The 8,439-nt window shown below is 44.0% G+C and overlaps 1 protein-coding gene across 1 annotated transcript in view; it reads left to right on the forward strand.

Moving 5' to 3' along the window:
• The window catches only part of HNF4A (hepatocyte nuclear factor 4 alpha), a 70,097-nt gene that overhangs the window by 862 nt on the left and 60,796 nt on the right, over positions 1-8,439 (forward strand). The gene's annotated exons all lie outside the window — the stretch shown is intronic.

An 8,439-nucleotide genomic window follows, 5' to 3' on the forward strand; every position in this document is an offset into this window, starting at 1 on the left:
GGCAATCCCCATATTTGTATGCATGGAAAATATGTTTAGTGATGGTAAAATATAAACACCCATCTATGGCTCAGTCATATATCCATGAGCTAGAAAGCATCTACCAACATTGTGGAGCTGATAGGTTTGTTTCAAATACAACACATGCATAATATTCTCTCAGCATATTTTCCTATGTCTGCAGACATCATCCTGTGTTTGCAGCTCATACCAGACCGTAATCTAGGTGAAGATCCCTTTTATCAGATGGATTGAAACTGGTCTTAAAAATACGGTTTGGGGTGTGAGGAATTCAAATCTGATATTATTTTTGTAGCTGGACAGCATTTAGCTTGGTAAGTCTAGGTTTGATGAAGAAGCACATAAGCTACTTTCGGAAAACAAAGATTTTTAGTTTTACCTTCTGAAAATGTCAGGTAATGCTAAAGAAATAAGGAAATAAAATCTAATACAACTGTGAGTACTTCAAAATAATTTTTAACAGTTTCTATGCAATTTTAGTCAAATTTTAATATAACTAAACTACATTAATTTAACCAAATTATCTTTTGAATTCCCAAGTCATGCTACAACTTTTTAGCATCCCTCATTTGGGGAATTTGATCATTGAAAAATTCAACACACCCAAATGAGCAGTTGGTTCATTGGGTCCTGAAACTTGAGGGCCTGAGAAACTAAGCGTCTGATGCCTGGCCAGGTTACCCCTAACAGAGAATATCTCTTAAGGGAAAGTGCAGGAAAAAAAACCTCTAGGTATTTCAGAATTGACTCTTGCATGTTTTCCCCACAGATGCACACTTTTCTTTATTTCCAGGCTTGAGTATAGAAACACTTCAACCACAGAGCACCCAGAGTAGTGACCTTAACATAAGATCAATGAAAACAAAATAGTTACTGCTTACAAGTTTTACAATCTAAAAGACACCACACAAAAGGAAAAAGGATGAGGAGGGAAGAGGAAACAAGCAAACCCAGGCACTTATTTTTAAGTTACACACTAGTTCTTATAATGACAAGCTGGTCATGATCTTTCCTTCAAGGAGGTCAAGGTAGTATGCATGATTCTTTTCCCTCTCCCTTTTAATTTCCACAGCAACTTTATGAAGTAAATTATGATGAGCTACAGTGATGGGATTAATGTCACCCAGCTTTGTGGGTGTGGATTTGATCCTGGGTCACCCCAATTCTGGTCCAGCACTCTCCAGGACGCCATACTGGCTCCCAAAGTTTTAAAGATCATTTTCTGAGGATTTAAGGGTGATTGTTGTGACGAGCTAAAAGAAATATACACAAGATTCAACATGGATGGAGTGTTATTTTGAATTCACCATAACATTACAGTAGGCAGACCACAGTTAAAGCATCCAGCACCCAGCTGGAGGCTGAGTTCTGTGCAATGCAAAAAAACCCCCTTACTTCAACAATAGGCATTGCCTTATCCATATTAATTTGATCGTGCTTTCCTGCAGCAGCTGTGGTTTTTTTTGTTTTGTTTTGTTAGCCAGCCCTCGCTTTCACTCAGGCTGCCATAGGTTAAGATGGTAATCATACACATGCTTATTGCATGCTTAAGAACACAGATTCAGTTTTGATACCAGATTGCAACCACTTGGAAAAGCTACCGGCTGCAACCCAGCACCCAAATCTGAATTCCACCAAATTCAGGGGATGGTATCAGCAATGACATGTACACAACCAACTCAGTCTGGCGCAACGCAGGTGGAAGTTAGCATAGGCTGATTAAAAAGTCACACCTCCCATGGGTTCAAAAGGTCATGTCTGCTGTAGATCTCAACAGTCTTGTTACAGAGGTGTAGGGACTCAAAGACGTTAAAGGTTCTGGCAAACCTGCAGGCAAAGTCATTCCCAGCATTTTGTGAATGCATATACAGTCATACCTCGGGTTAAAGTAGCTTCAGGTTGAGAGTTTTCAGGTTGTGTTCCGCAGCGACCCAGAAGTAATGGAACGGGTTACTTCCGGGTTTCGCAGCTCGTGCATACGTTCAAAATGATGTCACGCGCATGCGCAGAAGCGGCAAATCGCAACCCGCGCACGCGTGCAGACGCGGGTTGCGTTCTGCTCAGGATGCGAACGGGGCTCCAGAATGGATCCCATTCGCATCCAGAGGTACCACTGTACTATACAGAGAGACTTCCTGATATTTAGTGCTATAAACCCCATGTTTTGTTAATGCATAAGCATTTTATCTTCAGTTATACTTAACTATGACGAAAGCTTGCATTGATCACTCAGCATAGGTTCGAATTATGAATTTTTTATTTGCAATCCTGCTTTATTCAGCCTGTTAAGATGTCTATAAGGCGTCAGTCTTATTTTAAACCACTCGGCTGATCACCAGATGTATTTCATTTAGGTGAGTTGAGTGGCTGGTTGGTTGGTTGGTTGGAAGAGCGATGGAATATTCTGTCCATCCTCTGCTACTCCACTGCTCTTTTATGCTGGTTGGGAGAGAAATTAGGTTTGGTTCACATTTGTATGGAAATCTACCTAATTCACGTGTCCCCAAACAATATGTGAACAGGAATGCATCTTACCTTCAAAATTCACACCTTTCTGAATTTCCAATGCAGTTCTCCAACCATATGTTTACAAAAATGCACGGATTAAAGGAAACTGCATAAAAGCACATATAACAACAGTGAAAAATAACATTAAAAATGTAGTGTATTAGAGGGAAATGCTGGCAAAAATATGTGCATTAGGCACCATTTCATAAAAAATGTGTATATTGAAAGAAGCGTGCACTAAAAAGCTGATTAATTTACAGGATAATTGTTTAAAAATTGCATCATGATGTGGAAATGTGAAGAACTGAATAGTGGAAAAATGAAAAATTGAGAGAAACCAAAACTGACAGATTTATCCATCCCTAGTGAGGGAAGGAGGAACCCCTTTTCCCTGCCCAGCACAGAAACCAAGTCTCCATCTAAATTCTACTCACAGTTGACCCATCAAAATTAATAGGCTTAAGTTAAGCTAGAGCAACGTTCACTAAATTAGCAAAACCAATAAATGTATGAGACGCTACCAATAAAACAAAGCAGCAGCAACTGAATGCCAGATATGTGCTACTGTTGATTCCCTCAAATTAGGATGTGAAGACATAAAGGGGTTAACAGACCAGACTCCAGTACAGGAGTGGTTAATTGCATCTAGGTGACCAGGCAGAGAAATTTTACATCAGGTAGCAGGAAGTCTCTGTCAACTGAACGTGTCAGGGCCTGTGGACTTTACCATTGCATGCATTTTATATGAGTGGAATGGATCCTCAGTTATAGACACATTCTGACAATGAGCACCAGCCTTTAAGTCCATTTGGCAGTGGCTGCTGCAAACACCTGAATGATCTGTGAAATAATAAATGGTCAGGTCACCATGTCCACTTCTGTTTGAATTAAAGGAAGCAGCTGTCCGCCAGCTTCCAACATAAAAATGATTTGCTGGGGCTGAAGCACCATTTATTAAGTGGTATCATCACCGGTTTCCAAACTGGCTCTAAGCCTGGATTGCAGGAGAGGAAAGGGGTGGCCCATGGAGCAAAGAGCTGGCTCAATTTCGGGCTGAGTTACTGTAGCTTTAGGGGTGCGTGGAAGGGAAAGGTTTTGCACATGCGGATTTTTCACTCAGTGCACTGCATGGGGGAGGAGATTGCACCTGCTGTAGTTGTGCATTCTGCACATCTCTTTAAGTCATACCCTCCAAAATTCCTCAGATGAAAATAGGAACATTTCTCATTCCCCCCAACTGATGCTCCTCGACCCCGACCCCATTTTTTGTCCCAGTTCCCTGATCATTTCTACCACCACTTCACCAATGGGACACACCACATATTCCTTTCACTGTCCTGAGAAAATCCCTCAGTCCCAATTTTATTTAATTTTATTCTTTGGTTTACGAAAAGAAAAACACACACCAAAAAATAAATTTTAGAAAGGGACAAGGTTAGATCCAGATGCACAAAGCATTAAAAAAGACTCATTGCGCTCCACTCTGCTCCCACTTTCTTCCCGACCTCTGTCTGCCCCTCAGAGCTGACATGGCACACAGGACTGGGCAATGGTTGTGGCAGCCTCGCCTCCCCCTCACCTGCACTCCAGCAGCTGCTAAAAGCTGCCCAAGTGAGGAGACTAGAAGCAGCAGCCATGGAGAGGCAATGGGATGCTCCCTCACTGCTGTTGCCGTTCAGAACAAGCACATCTTCCTCCATGAGTTTGGTGGTGGCAGCACTGGCAGGGGAAAAAGGGACATTCCAGGGTAAAATCAGAAGCCAGGATGGCTTTGTAATTCCGGGACTGTCCCTGGAAAATCAGGACACTTGGAGGGTATGTTTAAGGTGCATGTTCTGAATCTAGCTGCCACCCCAGATGGAAACATGCTCTCTTCAGGCGGCAGCTGTCATTTCTATCTGCTGGATTGGTGAAGAACGACTGCTTTGCACGCCACCAGCCAGCCACGTCTTCCCCATCTGTTTTAAGTGATTAAACAAAGGGTGCGCTCTCCTCCTCAGACTTTTCTTGTTTAAATGTTGGCCACGAGAAAAAGCCTGCCAAGTCTAGCAGAGTCTAAAGATTTAGAGGGAGGAAACAACAAAGAGGAAATGGGAGCAAATGCAGAAGAGCAACCGACTGTTGGCAGAGGGAAGGGCAGTCCTTCTAAATAGCTAGGTTACAAAGTTATCCAAACATAAGACGAAGGAAAACAGAGGATGGATTCAGGGACTCCATAAGTCCTAAAGCCCAGCGGAATTTGGAAAAGGATTAAGGAACCTCTCTGTTCTGCATGAGCTAATGTCAGGCTGAACTCTTCAGAGTGCTATTGAGGAACCAATTTCTGAGCAGCTGCAAGACAGACATTGCTAATTGCCCCAGGATGCAAAGCAGCAGCAGCAACAGACCATAAAACCCATGTTAACACCAAAAACCCATATGAAGAAGAGCAATAACTCAGTGGCAGAGCACGTGTTTTTCTTCAAGAAGGTCCCAAGTTCAATCCTAAGCAAATCCAGCTGAAAGAATCTCAGATGAACCCAAAGAGTCACTGCAAGTCAGAGGAGATGGCAATACCAAGCTTGATGGACAAGGAGGGTATGATTTAGACTACGTGTTGCTGGGGAGAAACAGTGGAAGAGGGCAAGTGTGCTTCCCATAGGCATCTAATCTGCCGCTATGAGAAAACAGATGTTGGTCTAGATACATCCTTGGTCTGATTCAGCTCTTCTCGTATTCTGAAGGCAGAAGCATATGTTCATCACTTTTGCCTTTCTCACTCTCAATCCCCAGCTAATTCACACAACTACATTGGTATTCTGGGATCATGGATGGACTGGATCCATTATGAAAGGAGTCAAAGGATGCCTTTGCCATGTATCTAGCTCACAACTGAAACCACATTTACTGCTCAACACGCTTTGCTGCAGAGTTGACTTTCAAATGGATGTGTGGGGAAGCAACAGTGTAATCAAATGACTGCCCTACCCAGGAGAGATGCTGGTTTGTTTCCTGGCTTGTTTGCCAGGAGCAAATCCTAAAGTAAAATGTTCTTGGTCTAGTAACTTTTTGTTGTGGTGGTGGTGGTGGTGTGTGTGTGTGTGTGTGTGTGTGTGACGGTGGCATTGTGGATTTTGCAAGGCTGTCGCAGGATTTGCAAGCTATTCAAATGCTTTGGGTGGAGGGGGACATAAACAATGAGGACAAATCCCACCATGTTGTGTTCAGCGTCTCTCACACAGTGTGGTTTTCAGCAGTAATCTGCATGCTTCAGGGAAAGAGAGCAAGCAACACAAGGAGATGGGGATTAGACATGTCCTTCCCACTTGCTGCAACTCAAGCGCTGGGTAAACGCTGCTAATCCCACAGCGATTGTCAATAAAGTCCTTATACAGTGCCTGCTACAGGTTAATCCACAGGTACATACACAAATGGCACAGGAAGGATAGCTCCTTTATAGTACTCAGTAATTTTGGGAACTTCAAAACAAATGGTGACCCTGTTAGGAAGGGTCCTTTTGAAAACCAATGATACAATTGATCCTTAATTGCAGATGTTTATCAGTGCGGCAACAATGCATCTGCCAAGCACAGAGAGCTTGGTGTAGCGATAAAGTGTGCAAGATCAGTATCTTGAAGAAATTATAAGAGCTGCTGCAGTGTTAAGGTACTACGTTTAGTGAGAGAGGCATATATCAGAAAAATTATACTTGCTGCGTAGTTAATTCTCTTTGCAGTCCCTCCTCCCATTTATTATTCCACTTCTATTTCTGCTCGTTCAAATATGTGGTGGTGTACATGGTACAATCCTTTCACAGGACTGTACCACATCAGAATGCACATGGGATGTGGTTTGTTTCAAAACACTTCCCTCATGTCAAAATCTCCCTGTTTGATGTAGTGTTGGGGGACATAGGATGATGTTGTGGCCATTGCTGTGGATGTCATTCTCTCAGATGAGACAAATTCAAAGAGGATATGCCTATCAAAGTCTTGACCACTACAACTGAGCCTCTCATCTTCAGAAATAGTATCATGATTTAGGCTAATAGCAAACTCATCTCCATATACAGATCCTTAGGGAGCCCAAACAGCACCATCCAAGCACAAGAGAGAGGCATCAGCAGGCTTTGGGGAAACCTTAAAGGATGGGCTAGCCCCAAAAAGGTCAATGAGGACTAAGCATGCTCAGTGGCCAACAAATGCTTACTGAGTAGTGTTGAATAACTAGAAGAGAGGGTGGAAAGAACGGAGTATCCTGCAGATGGCATGGCTGATGGGTTGGCACAATGAACAAAGAACTGAACACCACAGCAAATTGTCGCAGGTCCAACTTGTTTCTCGGAGTGTGAGATGCTGGCGACAGTAATGGGAGATGGCTATATCTGTCCTGTCCTGCTTGCAAGCTCATCTGGCACTGAGTTTTCATGGACCTCCAGCCTAATCCAAGATACCAATTCTTTTGCACAACTGATTGGGTGCACGGTGATGAAGCTGGCATAGAAAGGTCCCCTTTATCGACAGTTGAAAGAGCTCATCTGTATAATTGCAAAAACCACTAAGGGCTGTCAAATAGACTGGAGCATAGGTAGGCAAACTAAGGCCCGGGGGCCGAATCCGGCGCAATCGCCTTCTAAATCCGGCCCGTGGACAGTCCGGGAATCAGTGTGTTTTTACATGAGTAGAATGTGTCTTTTTATTTAAAATGCATCTCTGGGTTATTTATGGGGCCTGCCTGGTGTTTTTACATGAGTAGAATGTGTGCTTTTATTTAAAATGCATCTCTGGGTTATTTGTGGGGCATAGGAATTCGTTCAGTTTTTCATCTTCAAAATATAGTCCGCCCCCCCCCACTAGGTCTGAGGGACAGTGGACTGGCCCCCCTGCTAAAAAGGTTTGCTGACCCCTGGAGGAACTGGACATGGAGGAAAGGGCTTCCTTCATGAGCACAAATGGTCCCATGTATGAGAGAAGCCAACAGGTGCATGTGAGCCAAGCCAGTTGCTATGGGGCAACAGCCAGTGCCGACTATATAAGTGATGAAGGCACTTCAGCTCATTAGTGTGCCGGGTTCTTTGTCTATGCGTTAGGGTCAATCCATGAGTTGAAGTATGTGGTGCGTCTTGAATTGCTGGAGCAACAGGGTCCCTTCCAACTGACTTACTTGCAGTACATGTGAAAAGGATCTAGGGGTCTTGGTGGACCACAAGCTTAACATGAGTCAACAGTGTGATGCAGCAGCAAAAAAGCTAATGCTGTTCTAGGCTGCATCAACAGAAGTATAGTGTCCAGGATCAAGGGAAGTAATAGAGTAATAGTACCACTGTATTCTGCCATAGTCAGACCACAATTGGAATACTGTGTCGAGTTCTGGGCACCACAATTTAAGATGGATGTTGACAAGCTGGAACGTGTGCAGAGGAGGGCAACCAAGATGATCAAGCGCAGAGATGCGCTTTTCGGCGCCACGGGAGTGAATCCCTGCACTGCATTGTGCCGGTTTAGTGCAGCGCGAGAGCTGGCAGCTCGATTCGGGGGTGGCTCGTTGGCTGGTCAAATGACCTCTGCGGGCTGCTTCTGGCCCATGGGCCTTAGGTTGCTGACCCCTGGACTAGATAACCCCTAGTGTCCCTTCCAACTCTAAGATTCTATGAAATGTTTTGTACTTGTATATACATATATCTGTATCTCCAAAGCCTACAAGCTGTTTGTATATATCAACATCCAGAACTGGAATACTGAAGCCTGTTCTTCTTCTGGTGCTGACCTTTAAAGCCCTAAACGGCCTCGGTCCAGTATATCTGAAGGAGCGTCTCCTCCCCCATCGTTCCACCCGGACACTGAGGTCCAGCTCCGAGGGCCTTCTGGCGGTTCCCTCACTGCGAGAGGCCAAGTTACAGGGAACCAGGCAGAGGGCCTTCTCGGTAGTGGC

This window comes from Podarcis gaigeae, assembly GCF_964106915.1.
Source record: "Podarcis gaigeae genome assembly, chromosome: 6".
Classification (NCBI taxonomy): Eukaryota; Metazoa; Chordata; class Lepidosauria; order Squamata; family Lacertidae; genus Podarcis; species Podarcis gaigeae.